Here is a 21032-nt window from a genome sequence, read left to right as displayed (position 1 = left end):
ACCAGTTAAATACAAATACACCAATCTTTTTTAAACAAGAAGCATGGACTTGCAATTCTGCATGAGATATTCTTGATCGTAATTCTTTCTATGAAAGACATTGGACGTTAACAATATATTTCACATGTAATTCCGCACATATATAGTTTTGGCAAGATAACATTCGTGCATTTGTAGACGTATTGCATAAATTCGTTTGTGAACAGTTTCATTTCAGCCTAAAATGATTACAAAGAATATCTGTCTGTTTAATAAACGGTGAATACATAACGTATCTATTTGGCGTCCGTACAAAATATAAGCGTTTCATAACTTTATATGGAAATTAAGCATAAACTGTGTTTCATTTGATATCTGAAATTGCAACTGCTGTGGTTTTGACGGATACAACTACTACACTGATGAGACAGCAATTTACCACTGCATTGCTTTCTACATTTCTGCTTACATATACATGTCTCCAGTTCAAACATTTTCTTTGTTTACCTCAGCATGTTTCCTTGGTTAATAACTTTACTGAATTTATCAGAGCATATCAAATTTCGTGTATGTAACCTTTAACCATAAGGGTATTCGTGGTACAAGAAGCAACATGCGCATTCATAAATAGATACAGATCTAGACAAGGTACCAGTAAATATACATTTTTTTCGCTTTAACAATATTACTTAATTATCCTTAAAATTGTTACGAACATGTTATAATCTAAATCAGTCACAATAAAAACGATAAAAAGCCGAAATTTCGAAGATCAATTGCTGAACGAAGTTCATTTTAGTTTGTATTGATATTTTATCTTAAATTTTCACACATGCCTCACCTAAAAGTCTGACAAGCTTTGCAATTATTAAGCAATACAATATATATGTTGCAATGTCGCATTCGAGAGATAACACGCAAATATCTTAAAGTTGTAATAATCAAAATTTTGAATTTGTTTTTATTTGGCGGGTACAAATCTATATGCTGCAACCCTAATGGTTTGATGGGTTTTTTTATATTAAAAACACAAAACACAAGGGTATAGCTCTGAAAAGCTTTTATTTCTTTATAATTTGAATTTATCGTGTGTTTTGTATATACAGAAAATACATTGTATGAAGCAATAATGTTAAGGGCAACCCTTTCTGCACTAAGTCTCTCGATCTGATGACATTCACCAATAACATATATTTCAAAATTATTTCTGTCGAAAGGGCAACCTGAATATTTTCAAGAAAATAAAATCATAGCGGATATTAAATTTTCAAAGGGTAAAGATGAAAATTCAAGCAAAACTACTGTGCGATTAATCACTTGTTTTAAAGACATTTCAAATTAATATCAAGACTGTCATCTTTCTCAAAAGTAGAATTACAATTAAACTTGGGCGGGTCATTTTGACTTTTCTACCTAGATGTTGTAAAACTTGATAGACTATATTTCATTTTGATTTCCTGATACTCATGAAAAGAACATATTTTTGTTACACATTAGCAGCTTCATAGATTCCCAATATGGTTCATATCAGTCGAAACGCACACACTTGTTTACCTTAAATATCAAATTAAATTCCAGTGGTATGCAAGCTCTTTGTTTGTTAGATATATAATAAAATATGATTTGATGTTGGATTTTTGAAGCAACCCCTCTGTTATAACTTTCCTCTACAGTTTCTGTCTTTGCGATGCATGACTCTCTGGCTGTATTTGGTAAAACTAGTTCATTATATAGAGACTTACCCTAAGCCCTCTTTACACAAAGGAAACAATCTGATTACAGAGTGAAATTGTTGAATGAACACCGTTTGTCAATCCTAATCCTGTCTATGTTATATCAGTTCAATGGAAAGGTAAGCAACTCGTATCTGTGTTAAATGCTATGCAGGATAACGCAGCCATGCATCTAACAGTCCTGAAATTATTTTCATTGATTTTCTTATATTTCTAGAAATTTTCCCAACCCTTTGACGCATATAATATATAGTAGAGATTGTTCTCTTTCCAGCAGTAGCTTTTCCAACATACTATACGTTGTGAAATTCTATTGGTGTCGACAATTTTTACCACAAAAATGTCACACTTTTCCCAGGGCATTTACTGATTTGATCTTCGCATAGTTTTCTTTTCAAACTGCTAATCCTTGTACTAATTAAGCATGCTTTTTCATGGCTAGAGGTAAAAAGTACAAGGTGTGCATGAGGTACTGGGTCAGTAGTCACATAAGCCTGCAATGAAGTCTTAGTGGAGTTGTTCCCGTTTTTTCCACATAATTTACCCAGGAACATTTGTTTCAGCTCAAATAATTCTTTTTCAGAAAATGACATTTTGATAAAAAAATTTCATATGGTGTACTCGATGCAGTTAGCTACAAATATATCTTAAATAGGTTGTGCCTACTGGGAGTTTGTATGTTTTGTTCAACTGCCTTCATTATACAAATATATTGTCATAAGAAACTTACATTGGGTACGTCACCTGTGACTAGTGTACTAAGTATGTGTTTATGGGATAATCCTACTGACAATAACATAACTGACCCTAAAACTAAGTACATTTACATGTACCACATGGTGAAGTTAAAATAATTATAGCTGCGTCAACCAAATAAACACACTTACACATAATTATATCCATATCAATTCAACAGAAAAAAAATTGGATTAACTTTAGAAAACGGTTAGACGAATGGCAAAGCTCTGTGAACAAGAAAAAGTGTTATTAACATAGTTTATGGACCTGACATTTTCACTTTACATGAGAATCAATAATTTGTTTGTATGCCATGCATTCATGAGAATTAATTCTGAGAAAACATGCCACTTTATTACATTTACAACTGCACTTTATGTCGCTTTTCTATTGGAATATGTTGCATGTGTGGCAACGTTAAATGTCGCAACGCCGCTAAATGTCGCAACCACCGTTATATGTCGCAAGGTTGACGTTAAATGTCGCAACCACCGCTAAATGTCGCAAAATCGCCTGCCGCTAAATGTCGCACCTTTAACGTTAAATGTCGCAAAAATTTGCCCATCGTTATATGTCGCAACTCCAACGCTAAATGTCGCACAGCAAAATAAGAGTTAAACAGTCTTTACAACTTAGAGATAAGATAAGAGGTAATGCATGCTTGCATGCATCAGTATGCAATGTGTTGATTTGGAAGGGCTGAAATGACCTTTTTACTCTAATCTGCACGTTTGCTTTTCAGTGGTCCCGCACCATACATACGTTATATATTCTATATCTAAAGGTTTGAGCACTAACGTAGTACTCGCCACAGTACAAAATTTATTTCAGGTCTGAACTATGTTATTCTATAGAGTCCTGTTTAGCTCATGAGATATTAAGCTCGCGCTCCGTATTGTCGCGCGTTGTATCGCATGTCTTTAGTCGACCTTAATTGCGTTACACAACAGCCCGGGGGCCAGAAATTGTTGATGGAGGAGAGGGTGGGGGTAGGGGGTGGGGGACCAGTTTAAAACAAAAGCGTCATCGGCGACGTGCGGTAGGTACGGGGTTCCTCTATTCGTATTTGTGGGAAAGTTTTTTTTATGTACAGGTATGAAATGCTGGCCTGTGGTGCACTTTTGTCTATTTTTTTGAGGTACGTACTAGAGGGGCACTCCCCTTATTTTAGGTGGTTAGGGTCTTTTCCCATTCACAATTTTGAAATACAGGTATGGAATGCTGGACTTTTACTGCATTTTTTGTTCAAAATTTCGGTGTATGGGAGGGGTTATCCCTGCCATTTTCGAGGGCTCAGCGGCTCTCCCCGGGAACGTTTGAAAAGCAGGTATAAAATGGTTGCCTCTGGTGCATTTTTTGTCTTAATTTTAAGGTACTGGAGGGGTACTCCCCTCATTTTAAGGGGTCAAGGGTTCTTCCCCCTGGGGAATTTTGAAATATAAGTATAAACTGTTCGCCTTTGGGGCGGTTTGGGTCTACATTTTGAGAAAATATTATTTCCAAAGTAGTCGGGTGCAACTTAGATGAGTATAAGTCACTACTAAGCCAACAAGGATGGGGTTGGGGGTGGGGGATCAGCTCGGGCCGCGATCCGGGCCTGTTACACAAGAGGATGTTTAACTACGCGACACGAAGACTGTAACTGTGTTTTGTACCACCTGTAGGAAACGAATATTTTCTATTAATCAGCCATGGATTCTATTTCTTTGTTTAGAGGTTTGCATTTCAAATCATAAGGTAACTATCAAGTTTCAATGGCGGAGAAAGATCCTATGTGGCCCTTTGTACATATTTTTAGGTAAAGCGGGAATTTTGATATTATTTTACTTTTAGTCTCTTAAAAATGTTTGGTTTAGTCGCATTCCCCTAATTATCCTACTTTTCCGCCTACCCACACATAACCCCCTCTCTCTCTCCCCCCACCCCCTTCAGAAATGTAAATATTTATATTTTCTATTAATTGTCTTGGTGCTGTGTGTTTGTGTCTTAGATTTCTGTGTCGTTATTCACCCCGTTTCCCACCCATACCCAACCCCCACAAACAAACAGTATCATTACCAAATCGTATTTAGTTAGAAGAAACCTCAGAATATTTCTGTCCTAAAACACTGGTCCTATTACAAAATAATAAATATTTTTCTTGCGTGACTGTTCAAACAAGGTGGAACTCAGGTGAGCGATCTAGGGCCAACAAGGCCCGCTTGTTGCTATACGTAACAACACTTATCATTAAGATAATTAATGTGTTTTGAGAGGTTGTGTCCGTTAAGATAAGACGGGAATGATAAGATGAAACATAAACACATAACAAAGTCAATGGACTAAACAAATGACCCATAAGATATACATTTCTAACACTATAGTTAAATATTTTCTATGACGCTAGGTGTGCTTTCATATATATTTTTTCTTCAAGTTATATACTTCTTTATGTGAATATTGTTCTGTTAAAGGTATTCATATATGTCAATATCCACGAACCTTGCAAGCATATATTTCATAGAAGTTGCCTAACTCAATGTGTTCATAATTTCACTGCCAAATAAAACACTGCTCGACCGAAGAAATAACTTGACAGTTCTAATAATACAGAAATAAAATTCTTAGGTATATCCACAAATAATGACGATATTTAATTTTCATTTATTTTGCATTCTAATAAAATTCATTTTAACTTTATTTGGGGAAATAGGGCATATTAGCATTGTTGCAACTTGTATGACGTTGCTGTAAAAAGTGACAACCACTTAGTCTAACAACGTGAACTTTTCTTTTTATTTTTATTATTCTTATACCAGATTTATATAGCGCCCTGTTATGATAAACCCGTGAAAATGCGATTTACATATAGCAAACGTAGCCACACAAGGCGCGAAATTCATCATTATGTGAAATATTTTGCATGTGCGGATGCAAGCTTCGGGATTTTTTTTCTCATTAAATTACCGGCTTAATTTTAATACACCTACTACATCCTCCGGATTAGTAGTTGACACCCTTTTTGCTGAGCTTGGCATGACGTTATCATCTTGTTATTCAAATATCCAGCACATCTGCAGATTTATGTCCATCTTCATCCGTTAGTTACAAGCTGCAAGAAAAGTTGCTAGAGAAATTTATATATTAGACTAAAAAATTCTAGTCATATTATCTAACCATATGTCAGGGAACTTGTAAACTGTTTATAAAAACATGAACCCTGGCGTATTTCATACCATGATACTAGAATAAAAGGACGTGTTGGCAGCATGTCTATTTGAGAGAATTTGATAAATATGTGGTCTTAACTAGTACTTGTCCTACAGACAAAGTCTTGCCGTGTTTGCTGTGCTCTGTACTTCCGGGACATCTACCCTTACCTTTAAATATGTTAATCGTCTGGATCCATTTTTCTCATTGTTGACGATTTATGTACATTGCAGTTTTAAGTTAGTATCATTTTTATTGTAATGTACCTAGTTTGACACGTTCGCGCTTCCGTAAAGTTAAAATGACTCAATGTTTGTTTTTGAACTGTACATTGTATTATTGACATAAATATAAAATTGATAAACAAAAAAATTTCCGCTGAAACTTAAAGGCATTGACTACCAATATATATATCAGAAACTGCATCGAATATTTCCTTGTAAATAGCTAGACTAAGTGCAAAACTGTGACAAAATGACTTAGAAAATCAAGGATGGCGATATTTCTTTCAATGGTACATAAGCGGAGACTTGTTATTGACACATAAGGTGCTCACGGTTATTTCTTACTTCCGTATTTGGTATTGTCAGCAAATAAAGGTAGGGTAATTTATAAAGAATTTGTTTCAGTTTCAGATTGGAATGTCTTCACTAGTGAACAACGGATGCAATATTTTCACGAGTGACATTTTCAAGAGTGAAAATGTAAGATATAGTGTTCATGAGTCATTGATTGTTTTGTTTGATGTGAAATAGTTACTGGATAAGACACAAAGGCGGGTGTAAAATAACCATGGAATGCCAATTTAAATGAGCCGTGCCATGAGAAAACCAACATAGTGGCTTTGCGACCAGCATGGATCCAGACCAGCCTGCGCATCCGCGCAGTCTGGTCAGGATCCATGCTGTTCGCTAACAGTTTCTCCAATTCCAATAGGATTTAAAAGCGAACAGCAGGCTGGTCTGGATCCATGCTGGTCGCAAACCCACTATGTTGGTTTTCTCGTGGCACGGCTCATTAATCATGTTTTACAAGACGCCCGAACTTCTGAGTCCGCATTATTTATATTCTTGGAAATTACATTGTTCGTAAATCTATTTATGAAAGGCACTAGATATAAAGAAGATATTCAACTTTCAATTCCACATGAATATTACAGTCGTCACCTCGTTTGTGAACGACAATTCCATATGAATATTACAGTCGTCACCTCGTTTGTGAACGACTGCATTTCAACATAATATGATTACAAAGGATATCTGTCTGTTTATGTTTTACATTCGGTGGATTCATAGAATTTAATTGACTTCTAAACTAAATACAAACGTTTGGTTAACTTATATGCAAAGTTGGTGTAAGATTGCTAACATTGTATATCTGTGGTTATGAGATATTTGTTTTCGTCAATATTGAGGTAGAAATACTAGTATACAGCTCCATTAGTTTATGTGTACTGACACTAAGAGGAATTAAAGTGCAATATCTTTATTTTTATTTCGGATTTATATCTCTAATATGCAGGTATGTACGTTTGTATGAATAAAAAACTAAAACTGTTTAAGAATGTTTAAAACATTAAATATTACCTTTTGTGTAATCGCTTAAAATAACCTAATATTTCTTCGGTACACTCAATGAACAAAGCATCATTCGCATATATTGCCACTGGATTAGTTTAACATAGACATTTTGTTATTATTTCTTGTGTGAATCAATTGCTTAGTTATTTTAAACTGAAAACCCTTTCTGAACGCCTATATGCGTCTTGTACACGGAGAGATCAGGCATGTAATATATTTATTAAGCAGTATATTATTTATTTGGGGCAAATTTTCATAAAGGAATCAATTCTTCAAGTCGCTATAACTATTTGGTTAGCGAATGAAATTATCCTTGTAGTGGTATTATTTAATGGTACGATATCATAAGTGCAATATAAACATGATAGGTTTTATTTAAAATCAATTTATCTGCATCTTTTTAGTGTAATTTACAAACAGTGAAGGAACTTTCAGTTCGCGAACTGGTGAATGATATTGATTTTAGGCATTTATTTATGTTTAGATTATTAAATCCCCTGCATTTTGCATGAAAAACAGAAACAGTAAATACCGGACAGAAATATCTTTATTTTATATAATAGATTGAACTTAAATTGTCCACCGGAAACGAATGTATAGGTTGTCTGAATACTTGGTACGTTTGACTGAACCCCGTCCTCCTCTGTCACACTCCCATTGTCCCTCAACAATGAAATCATAGGTTTAATGGTTAGAGTTGCTGACTTTGTTCGTTGACTTTGAAATACTTGTCCCTCGCCGTTGTTGGATCAAAATCTCTTTGTAGAATAAATTTATAAGAGATAGTCATTTAGCAGCCCTATCAAAGGTCAATTGTTCTATCAAGACAACTGCCCATACCATAAATGATAATCAGAGAGACGCCTCGGGTCTTTTTCTGGGATAAAAAAAACTGGAATGTGACCATATGACCTTAATAACAGAATAATAAATTGTAACTCACTAAAAGAGACAAAACAATGAATGGGATGAACAAATTATATCAACACCATTTAGATTAAAGAAACAAGATTTGGAAATACAAATAAGCCTATTGTTAAAAGACGGACGGACCGGCAGAGAAATGGTCGGTCAGCATTCCTTTACGGTATCGTGATTGGTGACAAGGAGAACTAAATGAATTATAGTTTTGTTAAAAGACTACAGCTGAAAGAAGTAGATTTTAATTTTAATCCGCCGCCATGTTGACCGCCATTTTGGATTTTTCGCAGTTGACCTTTTTCACTGGTGTACAGGGTTCCTCGTAACCCGTAGTAACATATACTTGATTACTGGACAGTTTAAATTTGTTATTGTGTGCTTTTCTTGCTTTGATGAAACTGTTGTTTTTTTTCATCCCAATACAGCTCAATTTCTTTGTTATTGCCTTTCTCAGTAACAATTCATTCTAATTTCCTCCGAGTAAAGAATATCTTTGCATTGTAACAATATGCCATTTTCAAAACTGGTAATATGCAAATTTATACCACACCAATTGCATGTAGTCGCCTTAAAAAGTAAAAGGTAAGGGTAGATTTCCCGAAAGCACAGAGCACCCCAAACACAACCATAGAGCCACGCACCGCAAAGTAGGCCCACAATAAAAAGATGCTGTAATGGAAAAATATTGTAGACGGGTTACAAATACATTTAGATTATATGCAAACAACAGGAAAAGGGAAGGGGGCGGCAGATCGGGGTAAGGGGTAGATAAAAGGGACGCATGTTTGGGGAAAGTGGAGCAAGGATGAATAAACAAAAGGGAAAGTCACATTTCTTAAACTCAGTAACTCTACAACGAAAACCACAGCAGCGCAGACATCCACGTACAAAAGACAAACACGCACACACCCACACACCCCAACTAACATACACAAATGTAAGGAGAAACAACACTGTAGGACAACGCTTAAGAAACTCACATACACGCAAACACGTTCACACAAACAAGCAGGAAAAATCAACAGTCGGGCACCGCCTACGGACGGCCGGCGGCAAAAAATATAGTGGGCACGATTACTTACTCCTAGTAAAAGGAGAGGGGTTGCAAATGCAAGGGAGCGCAAATGCAAGGGCAAAGGATGGGATAATTATTTACATCCTACCTGTATATGCGACAGTATAAGCCATGAAAGTTTCTATGAAATAAAGTAGTTTTTTTTTCGTACCGTAATTAGCAAGAAGATGTAAATAAAATCTGGAAAGTAGATCCCTCGGAAGCACCGAGAACAAGACAAACAGTGAAAATTGCAGACTCGGTTTGATTGAGTCTGTTCATGGGCAGTAATGGAAAATGCAACACTGCCCACGCCCCCTAGCACCGGCTTAAGCAGTATTCAATCTTCAAATCTAAATGAGTTGAAATCAATGATCCCGAAGGACCAGAAAATATAACAACACTGAGATGAAGTCGGTGCGACTTTTCACGGCCGCCACACAGCACTTAACACCCGCTGTTGTGAAGTAAATAAAATCTGGAAAGTAGATCCCTTGGAAGCACCGAGAACAAGACAAACAGTGAAAATTGCAGACTCGGTTTGATTGAGTTTGTTCATGAGCAGTAATGGAAAATGCAACACTGCCCACGACCCCTAGCACCGGCTTAAGCAGTATTCAATCTTCAAATTTAAATGAGTTGAAATCAACGTAAGTCGACCATATCCCAAAGGGAAGAGAACCGCTATATACGAACTACCCATAAATACTTCAAGTGAACATACGCAAACTAACAATTGATTATCAAAATTCGTTTCTTCAGAGAAATAAAAGCATGAGTTTTATAAATTATGTTTACGTCAAATAAAATAATGATTAAAAGTAGAGATATTCAAAACAATACAATACTACATCATTCAATCATTAAAAATAATTAGATTAAAGTTTGTCTGCTGGGATTTTAATCCAATCAGCACATGAATTACTCGTCAGCCTAATGTGAACATCCGAGCAGATACTATTTTGCGAATTTCCTGAAACTGCAGCTTGCATTGCACAGGAGGAAAATCACCATTGTTCACGTTATTCAAGAGCAAAAGCACGTATAATGTAACGGCTTAAATGTCAAACCAACATATTAGACGATATTACATAAAGTCAATATATATCTCAATAATCAATACAATCAAGAAGCAGAGATAGGTTCTCAATCTTATATTAATGATGATATTTTAACATCGTATCCAAAGCAATAGGTAACGTTAAATAAGTAACCATTGATGCAGCACTATAAAAGTAAAGGATTGCTAGCCACATGAAAAAACAAATATCAGATATTAGATAAATTTTATAGATTTGTTGTGGTCTGGTCAGATAGTTGAATGCCAAGAAAACAAGTATCATTTTCTCAGCACATTTCCACTTGGTAGTAAGATTGCACTGAACTCTGAAGTTAGATTAGGTAGATCTAATGACATATCTCTATGTTCACTTTTCAGCGTAATTAATGAAGTATCTCATTCTGCCTAAAATAAATTACCGTAATTACAGTCATTGTTAAAAAAGATTTATTTTTTTTGAAATTTTATTTTATGTTATTGCAAAACATTATTGTTTTCTGTCAGAAGGGAATGTCTAAAAACGATGGAAAAGGGCCTCTTTTAATTTGCTAACAAGTTTCAAAAGCATAAAATATGTGAAAAAAACTATGTGAAAACAAATAGTTGTGGAAAATCTTAACAACTGATTTTAAAAGGACTTAGAGACATTTTGTTTTCTTGTAAATACATATAATTCTAATACATATATATTTTGTTTTTCGTAAAATCTGCTATGTTATTATCCGAAACGCCAGCTATTAGTATCGGTTTTAGTAATACGGTGAATTCAGAAAAGTTTGAAACTTACGTGCTTCCGTAGAAACAATTACAGGCACAAATGCGATGTTTTCATTTACTTCTAGGGAGTTTCAATAACCATGTAAATTGAAATAATTCAACATAATTGGTTTTGTCATAGCTGAGTTACAATCGTTTTAATACATCACTCTCGTTTACACATATGTTATTTTATTGTACGCATGGAGGCCTCAAGTAGGAGTCTTACATAAAGAGGCGTACTTCTTTGATTAAACCAGCCAAGCAGATTCTGCAAGAATTTAAAGTTGTTTACGGTGAATCTTCCCTATCCAAAGCCACTGTTAGTAAAAGGGTAAGGATATTTAATAAGATCGAAGCTAGAGTCAAAGACTTACCTAGTTGTAGGGAGCCCTAAAACGTCAGCATCCTCTCACAACATTGCTGCTGAAGCAGTCATTGTAGCAGAAGACTGCAGATATACAGGTTAGGGTCACTCTGTTAAAGGTCAAGGCCACCGAGGCCTGAACATGGAAAACCATTTCCAGTCAGTAACTTGAGAACCTCTCGACCCAGAATGTTGAAACTTCATAGGATGATTGTTCTTGCAGAGTAAATGACCCCTATTGTTTTTGGGGTCACTCCGTTAAAGGTCAAGGTTACAGGGGCCTGAACATTGATAACCAGTTCCGATCAATAACTTGAGAACCACTTGACCCAGAATGTTGAAACTTCATAGGATGATTGAACATGCAGAGTAGCTGACCCCTATTGATTTTGGGGTCAGTCTTTAAATAGCTGCACAGGTACACAGGAGCGTTCATAATAAAAACATGATTTGTGTGGAATGACATTACCATTGACTACATTTTGAAACATAGATAGTGTTATTGGACATGAGATATTGAGATCCCCTATTTTAATTTTAATCATATGAAGCCACAGTCAATTCAATGCAGTTGAACAGTATTGAGATATCACCGTGACCAAGAGGTGTCAAATTGCGAATGACTACAAAAGCCAAAAGATAATCCCTATTCAGTAAAGGATAAAAGGTTAATTTCGGAACGTAACTGTTTTCTCCTATACTCGTATTAGATTACAATTGTACGGTCTGACTTTAGCATTTAGGGCGAGGCCAGTGGTTATTCTTTTACTAAAAATATTACTCTCTTATGTCATTTTTATTGTTTTTGCTTCTAAGACGGACAACATTCACAAATCTTAACACAAAACTCATACCGACGCCATGTTGATGCGCTTTATCTTCTGTGGCTTCCGAATACCGAGCAGAATGCTCGGTAGACCTTCTGAGTAGGCCTTCTTACTTAATAGATTGTTCAGAATTGTAGGCTGGAAGATCATTTCCTTCTTGGAAGGCCTAAATCGAGTCCGTCTCGGATCTTTTTATATACATTTTGTATGGACAGTCTCAAAATTTCCTAAATTCCCCTCGAACTTTGCAAAAACTCAACACTTGGCGGTTTTATAGTCTTTAGTTCATCTCTTTTAATCTTACCAATCTAATGCACCTTTAAACATGATCATATAAAAACCATTCAAACTGCATTCCTTTTGGAACACTGGTGATATGTTTTCAATGCTAGGTATCACGTAGTTTATAATGCCTCATACTTAGATTACTACGCTGTCACGGAGAAAAATGCCGAAGTTTAAAAGATTAAAGTTAACCCAACTATTACAATTTCTTAATCCCTTTTAAATTCTTTGAAGATAAGTTAACGATGTAATTTAAAAGCGTTAAACTGTCGATGGATAGTTATTTCGCACGTAACACAGAGAACAAAAATGTACCTGAATTGCAAACTGTATATTTCAACAAATGAAAAACGCTTATCGGATACAAGTATCACATACATTATATGCATATCTGACGTATATGTATATCTGAATGGTAAATTTTCAAAGTTCATACCTTTTGATAGTGTGATTATTATAAAAAAAATTGTTCAATCGAAAGGCTCAGAGTATTAAGGTTCGGAAATCATTCAGGTATTGAGTTCATTATTTGGCATATGTATATGTTTTGCAATATTTGTGGTTGTTATTGAAGATTGAAAACATATTAGATCAATGGTGTTTTTATTGTTTTAACAACCGAACGATCTTTTATTAAGTTAAAGGTACTATTTGCAAATCAATTTTGATTAATACAATTTACTTTAGATTATGATTTATATCCCACCTTGACGTTTTATACTATTTTAGTCACAACTGTAGTTACATCAGACCAATAACGGAATAAAAACAAGCCTGCCGACGCCACAACAAATCCACGCACTCAAAAGAAGTGGTGTCCATGCTCCTAAATGTTGCTAAATACCTGTTCTGGTTCCCTTGTCTGGTTCATATATTAGCAGGGTAAGTTGATAAATGAAATATATCATTTACTAATATCCTGATGTGAGACAACATTCTCGTTCTTTCATCTAACTATATGTCAACATATTTGTAAACTGTTTATGACAAATATGTTGTCCGCAGCTTCATAGACTTTACCGCAGTAAACGTGTAATTTAAGCGTCATTGTTTTAACAACAATATCCCGCAATGCATTTCCTAAATACCACTGGCACGAAACAGGAAGATGCATAATGCATTGACGAAAGATAATGAGAAAGCAACATAGCAAAGGAAAATGCGAACTCCTTGATCTATTAAACAATATTTTAATATTTCATTTCTTATTCATCACCATAATGTAAAGCTGAAAGTCTGACTGTAAAACCAAGAGAGAGATAGAAAACAAAGAACAAAAGAGTATCATTTCGCATATGCATGGTTAGATTTTAGATAAAATGAATTAATCATTTGCAATTTGTTTAAGCACTGTAAAAGCAAATGCATATTTAATTATGTTGTAGAAATATTAAATTCAGACTTCTGCATTATTTACGATAATATTAATCTTTTTTTGTGTCTAAATTATTCAAATGTAATTTTAGCAACCGCTACTTGACAATATTGACAAAAGAACATTGAAGTGGTTTCCTTTTGCAAAGTCTTTTGGTGCTACAATGTACGACATGACTGTTTCACTTTACGTTTCGTAAATAGCTGACACATTGAATATATATCTTCACCTCCAGTATTTTCACACTTTTCAATAGCAATGTGTGACGTTTACACGCCTTTACCTTCCTATGCCTACCTCATCTTTTACAGAAATAAAACGCTGAAACATTGAATTCGAAAACATACAAAGAATGTTCTTTACTTTTCACAACTACAAAATATCATATGTCAAAAAATACAATCAGTTAATTAACTAACGCCATGATACATGTAATAACCATTCTCCTCGAAAAAATTTTTATGGTAGAAAATACATATGAGCCGTGCCATGAGAAAACCAACAAAGTGCGTTTTCGACCAGCATGGATCCAGACCAGCCTGCGCATGCATCCGTGCAGTCTGGTCAGGATCCATACTGTTCGCTAACAGTTTCTCTAATTCCAATAGGGTTTGAAAGCGAACAGCAGAGATCCTGACCAGACTGCGCGGATGCTGGTCGCAAACGCACCATTTCTCATGGTGCGGCTCATATTATCCATTGACTTATCTGTCTGTGACAAAGTGAATGTACGAAGTTTGTCAGACTGCATTATTTGTAATCTGCTGGTAAAATCGAATTAATTGTATGTGGAATTCTAAGTCTATCAAATCGAAGGCCTCACGTGTGTATGTTAATTCTTATAAATTTGCGTTAAAGTAGTTGACAGAATGCAATAAGTTTATATCAACCATTTTTAGTTAGTCATTTTTGCCGCCAAGCTATGCGCTTCTTTCATTCATGTCTAGTAATTTCTTTAACAAATAGATTTATATGAAAATAAATTGGAAGTTAAGTAAATTGCATGATACCCGTTTGTTTTAAAAGACAAGATCAGTAAAATGTGTCAGTATTTAATTAAGATTCTGAGTTTGTTTTCAATAACATCATTGACAAAATTGTCTCTTCTTCCTACAGTGGGCGATTGTATAATTGATGTGTACGTTTGTCACGTCTATTCTAGTCTGACGTAAATTATTATGTCCTGTAACATAGGGAAAAGGTACAGCTCATTTGGATTCTTTAATTCTGTATATATTATAAAGATATGTTATAACCCCTTCAGTTAGTATTACATGTAGGTAGATGATTTATGAGACTTTTGCCGATTTCGTTTAGAGGAGAAAGCCGGATAACAAAAAACTACGCATTATGATATTATATGTAAGCTGTATGTGGCCTACGTGGCCGAGATCGCTGACTTTAAATCACTTGCCTCTCACCGATTAGGGTTCGAGCCTTATTCGGGGCGCTGAATCAAAACATAAGACATTTAGCCAGTACTTGCATGCAATGTCACTGAAATACAAAGATTTCGATATTTTATAGATCAAGTCCTGCACAAAAAGGTTTAGATGCATTCTATATTGCAAACGTATTCACAGAACACTCTTTCATTTTGTAATTTGTACATTTTGTCCATAGATACAGAAAATTGTGGCAGCATTTTTTAAATGTTGTCTAAGAATAGTTTTTAACTTTTATTGTGTCAAAGGTGTCTCCGTTGCCATGTAGTTAAGGTAACTGGCTTCGAAGCTAATCAACTGGATCATGCAATGTCCAAGATCCTACCCAGGTCCATCCCGTGCTTGCCTGAAATTATCCCTATAGGAACACCGTGGGATTTTCTCTACCAACAGAACGCTGGAAAGTCGCCGTATGATTAGAACTGTGCCGATGGGAATCTAATTGTTTTCAGTTGTAAACTGTATAAACATAGCATTTTTAATTTGGTTGTTATGAGGTCAGTGTTTTGTAATGTAATTTGGATCTCAGATGGCAGAGCATTAATTCAACACAATAAAGGTTGATGCAAATTTTAACACTGTTGTGTCTATTTGAATGAAACTGTACAGTCTCTCTGGTATATTACTCACTAACAATGTACTAAATTAATTTGAAAACAGTCTTTGCAATTTTCATAAAAGTAGGGGAAAGCACACACTTATAGGTATTTTTACCTATTAAGATCAAATGAGGACGTTAAGTCTGACAAGTGCGCTATATCTTGAATTTAAAAAGTCAATTTTACGTTTATTTAGCAATTTATACAGAAATACAATCTCATCACCAGAAAGTGTATGATTAGTAACTGTAAAGATTATCCTTTGCAGTTACAGGAAAGCATTAATATCGTGTAGCACTGCATTTCTTTAGAAGCGATTGCTTTGTGGGTAATTTAAGAGAGGATGTGCAACTTTAATGTATCCAATACAATGCTCTTCTCATGAATTTTGCGCATCACAGTTTCTTTGATCGATGTGGAGTGAACTCAAGATTGGTGGACAAATTTAATCGTCTTCCCAGGTAATGCTGCTTATATGCGGCAATAAACAACGACTATACTAAAGTTCTATTTACATATATATCATTTTGCCAATATAATGTTGTGCTTTTACACGCGTTTTAAAAAGGTATTTCATTTAAGTAAAAGTAAACAGTTAAACTAACCCGTGTTCCTGCATTCTGCACCAATTGCAAGCTGCAAATGCTCAACATGAATCTTAGGTGGAGGTCGAATGATTTTTAGACACGATGCCTTCTGTCAGATCGGCAAGGAGAACATACGCCTTGCCCGGAAATCGAACACAGCACGCCGTTATACAAAGATCTACGCTCTCTATGATGAGAATAACTTATTAATTCTATTCATGATAGACAATTCCCTTGTTTTCAAGTGACGATCAGCAAGGTTAATCGTAGTATTTTGCCAGGTGTTGTTTTTGACCAAATATACAACTACAGATGCATCTAATATATCTAGTGTGTAGCTGTGTTTGGGGTGCTCTTTGCTTCCGGGAGATCTACCTTTACCTTTTGTTTTTAAAGATTGTCTACGAAATATTGTTAAGCTTCAACTTTGTGGAAGGACCTCTGTCATCATGTAGTTATGGTCGCTTGTGCTTTTGCTTCTACGGATTCAAAACAGTTTCGGTCTTTAAGTAAGAAAGCTAATAAACTGAGTAGCGGAAGGCAGAGGGTTACGTCCAGGGTCCTACTGAAATAATGCTAATAGGAGCATCTGTGGTACTACTCTATTCAAGAAAACGTGGTTGTTGCCATGTTATCTTAATTATGTCGATATAACATAAACCAGCAATTTACTGTATTGAACTTGACACTGAGTACTTATTAATTTTTGATGGTAGATTTTTTTTCAGTTTTGTAAGGTTTTTGTCTCCAACACAATGCCCCATATCAAGAAAAAACTTTATAATGTTAATTTACGGACATTTCATTTCATTAATTGTATCCACGTACACCTTTTTTCCAAACATGTAGTCAAACCTCAGCATATCAATGACTACGCTACAATAACAGCATTCACAAAATATGCACTTTTCATAATATTCCCTAAATGATGCAGAAATGGTAATTAATGTATACTGTAGCTTTGTATTTGGACAGATTGTCTGAAACATCATTTGCTTTACTTCAAACGTGTAATTTACGCTTCATTGCATGTTCAGACGATATCACTTAATGCATTTTTCCTCCGAAATGCTCCATTTTCACTAAACACGAAAAATCAAAATGCAATAATAAAAGAATACAATAGATGATTTAATAACTGATGTCTTATTCATTGTTATAATAATGTTAAGCTAAAACACTAAATGTAATGCCAGTAGAGCGTCTGAAAACAACATAATAAAAGGTAATATATCACAGATACATGGTTAAATTTCAGACAGATTGTATTCATCAATTGAAGTTTGTTCATGCACTGGAAAATCAGTTTGATATTTTTACACTTTTCGCTGTAGCAATTCAAAATAATGCATAATTTACGACTATTGATTGATTTTCGTCTCCAAAGTGCTCTTATTAAGAAAAAAATATTTGTTGCAAATCACAAATGTGGACAGTTGGTTATTTAGGCTTTGTGTTTGTGTTAAACTGAACATGTTTAAGTTTAATCAATCTTTACGACAAAAGTAAAATTATGGTGAAAATTGTGAATATCTTACACATTATCTAGTCCCCTGCTTTTAAAATGGTATATGACAATTTAATGCTTATACCCACAAAGGCCTTCTATATCTGAAATATGTCGGATGCTTTATGAAAACTATTTCAAACAATGAACTTTTAGTGTCTGTTTAACTATACAATGCTAGACATTTATTCTGATCCCGTGATAAATGTAGTCGTTTTTCTCAGTATATCCTTTTAGATAAAACCCGTGGAAAGATATCAAACAGACAGAATCATGTTCTAAGAACGCAGCCTCTTCAAATTGCTATCCACAACTGTAACCCTTGATGAATTTTATTTTATATCCTCATGGACAGAAACGTAATTAAATTTGACAAAACGTATTGAAATGCCATCTGTGAAATATTTATGGTTCCGTTTGTATAAAATATGCAAGCATGTTTAATATTTGTCTTAAACCTTCTATACGAACAACATTATTTTAACAAGGTAAGGTCTGTTAAATTGCTGGCCGTACTTGTTTTATGTTATTTTATTTTCTTCAGAATGTGCATATCGTTACTTCCTAGAATTAACAAGGAGCTGCTTTTCCAAAACACATAATTATGCCAAAGGGTGTATAACCAAAGATGCTTTTTTTTAGCTCACCTCAGGTGAGTTTTTCTGATCGCTCGATGTCCGGCGTCCATCGTCTGTCGTCTGTCTGTCGTCCGTCAACATTCGAAAATGGGTCATCTGGGGTCAAAAACTAGGTCACAAGGTCAAACAAGAAAAAACATTGTGTATGTGATAGAGGCTGTATTTTTCAATTGATCTACATGAAATTTGGACAGAATGATTACCATGATAAATTCTAGAATTCGAAAATGGGTTATCTGGGGCCAAAAACTAGATCACAAGGTCAAATCAACGAAAAACCTTGTGTATGCAATAGAGGCTGTATTTTTCAACTGATCTTCATGAATTATAATCAGAATGATAACCTTGATGAAATCTAGGCCGAGTTCGAAAATGGATCATCTAGGGTCAAACACTAGGTCACTATGTCAAATCAAAGAAAAAACCTTATGTATGCGAAAGAGGCTGAATTTTTCAACTGATCTTCATGAAATTTGGAAAGAATGATTACCATGATAAATTCCAGGCTGAATTTGAAAATGGGTTATCTGGAACTAGGTCACAAGGTCAAATCAAAGAAAACCCTTGTATTTTTCAATTGATCTTCATGAATTTTGGTCAGAATGATTTCCTTGATAAAATCTAGAAGGAATTTGAAAATGGGTCATCTGGGATCAAAATCTAGGTCACTAGGTCAAATCAAAGAAAAAAATTGTGTATGCAATAGAGGCTGTATTTTTCAGTTGATCTTCATGAAATTTAGTCAGAATGATTACTTTGATAAAATCTAGACCAAGTTTGAAAATGGGTCATCTGGAATTAAAAACTAGGTCACTAGATCAAATCAAAGAAAAACTTTGTATATGCGATAGAGGCTGTATTTTTCAATTGATCTTCATGAAATTTGGTCAGAATGATTGCATTGATGAAATCTAGGTCAGGTTAGATAATAGATTATCTGGGGTTAAAACTAGGTCTAGGTCAAATCAAAGAAAACCCTTGTGTATGCGATAGAGGCTGTATTTTTCAATTGATCTTCATGAAATTTCGTCAGTGTGATTGCTTTGATGAAATCTAGGTCAAGTTTGAATATAGGTCATCTCTGATCAAAAGTAGGTCACTAGGTCAACTCAAAGAAAAACCCTGTGTATGTGATAGAAGCTGTATTTTTCAATTGATCTTCATAAAATTTGGTCAGAATGATTGCATTGATGAAATCTAAGTCAAATTTGAATATGGGTCATCTGGCTTCAAAAACTAGGCCACTAGGTCATATCAAATAAAATACTTGTTTAAACTCAAGAGACCACATTTTTTGGTCCAATTCTAATGAAAATTGGCCAGAATATTTGTTTCTATGAAATTCCTAGGTCAAACATGTTTACACTGTTATGGTGTGTTTCTCAGGTGAGCGACCTAGGGCCATCTTGGCCCTTTTGTTTGGGTTTTGAACTTGAAGATGAAAAGCATATAACGGTCAATGTCACCTATATATATGCCAGTTTGTAGATCTTGCAACAAGGTTTTTTAAGTGTGAATCTGAAATTAATTTTGGTCATTTATGATGGCTTTAGGACCAAAAACTAATGTCAGTTTGTAGATCGTGCCACAAGGATAGTTCAGTGTGAATACAAATTCAATCGGCTGTTGGACCAGAAGTCTTGTTTAAGAAGGTTTTAAGTTTGAAGGTAAAGGTCATATGAAGGTTAAAAGTCACCTATTTATATTTTGCCACAAGATTTGTTGAAAGTGAGCATTAACTAAATTTGATTCTTTATGTAGTTTGTAGAACCAAAAATGTTGTTTATTAAGGTTTTAAGTTTGAAGTGAAGGTCATATGAGGTTCAAGGTCATTTATATATCAGTCAGTTTGTAGGTATTGTCGCAAGGATTTTTGATAGTGAGTATGAACTAAATCGGGGGATTAATGTGGGCTGTATGCAGTCTGGTTCGTCGGACGGACGATGGGGCAGTCCAATAGCTGTATGCATGGGAGCATAAAAATATATAATGTTTATCAATTTTGTTTTTTCTTGCTATCCATTCATAAATTTGAGCACACTTGTCAGGAAATGTCGACACAAAGTATACGATAGTATCTGACAGTTTATTAAGGGGACGCATACTTTGAAATTAGAAAAAAGTGGGTGGGGTATGATAAAATTTTCCTGCAAAAAAGTACAAGGTTTTGGTACATGAAATGGATACTGTTTCAACTATTATAAGTACACAAATGATTGCTCACTAAAATAAAAATGAGAAAACTGAAAGAAGAAAGTTATTGTTGAATTACGTAAGACTTATTGTGTACATTCAAAGTCAACAATTAAGACTTTTTGGTGCGAAAATAATAGTGCTTCACCTTGTCCAAACATTTATCAATGTCCTACAGATTCTAATTTAGAGAAAGAAT

The 21032-nt window shown here is 34.8% G+C and overlaps 1 protein-coding gene across 2 annotated transcripts in view; it reads left to right on the top strand.

The window, feature by feature from the left end:
• Positions 1 to 21032, top strand: part of LOC123534136 (potassium channel subfamily K member 18-like) — a 151122-nt gene that overhangs the window by 19427 nt on the left and 110663 nt on the right. The window contains exon 1 of one of the 2 annotated variants that reach the window (XM_053519207.1): positions 7028 to 7160. The exons of the other annotated variant lie outside the window; for it this stretch is intronic. The gene's annotated coding sequence lies outside the window, so the exon portion shown is untranslated. Of the gene's footprint in view, positions 1 to 7027; positions 7161 to 21032 lie in introns of those variants that run through there. 2 annotated transcript variants of the gene reach the window in all.

Source organism: Mercenaria mercenaria, chromosome 12 (genome assembly GCF_021730395.1).
Source record: "Mercenaria mercenaria strain notata chromosome 12, MADL_Memer_1, whole genome shotgun sequence".
Taxonomy (NCBI): Eukaryota; Metazoa; Mollusca; class Bivalvia; order Venerida; family Veneridae; genus Mercenaria; species Mercenaria mercenaria.
Note: the sequence above shows the minus strand (reverse complement) of the source record. Positions and strands in the feature narration are given on the sequence as shown.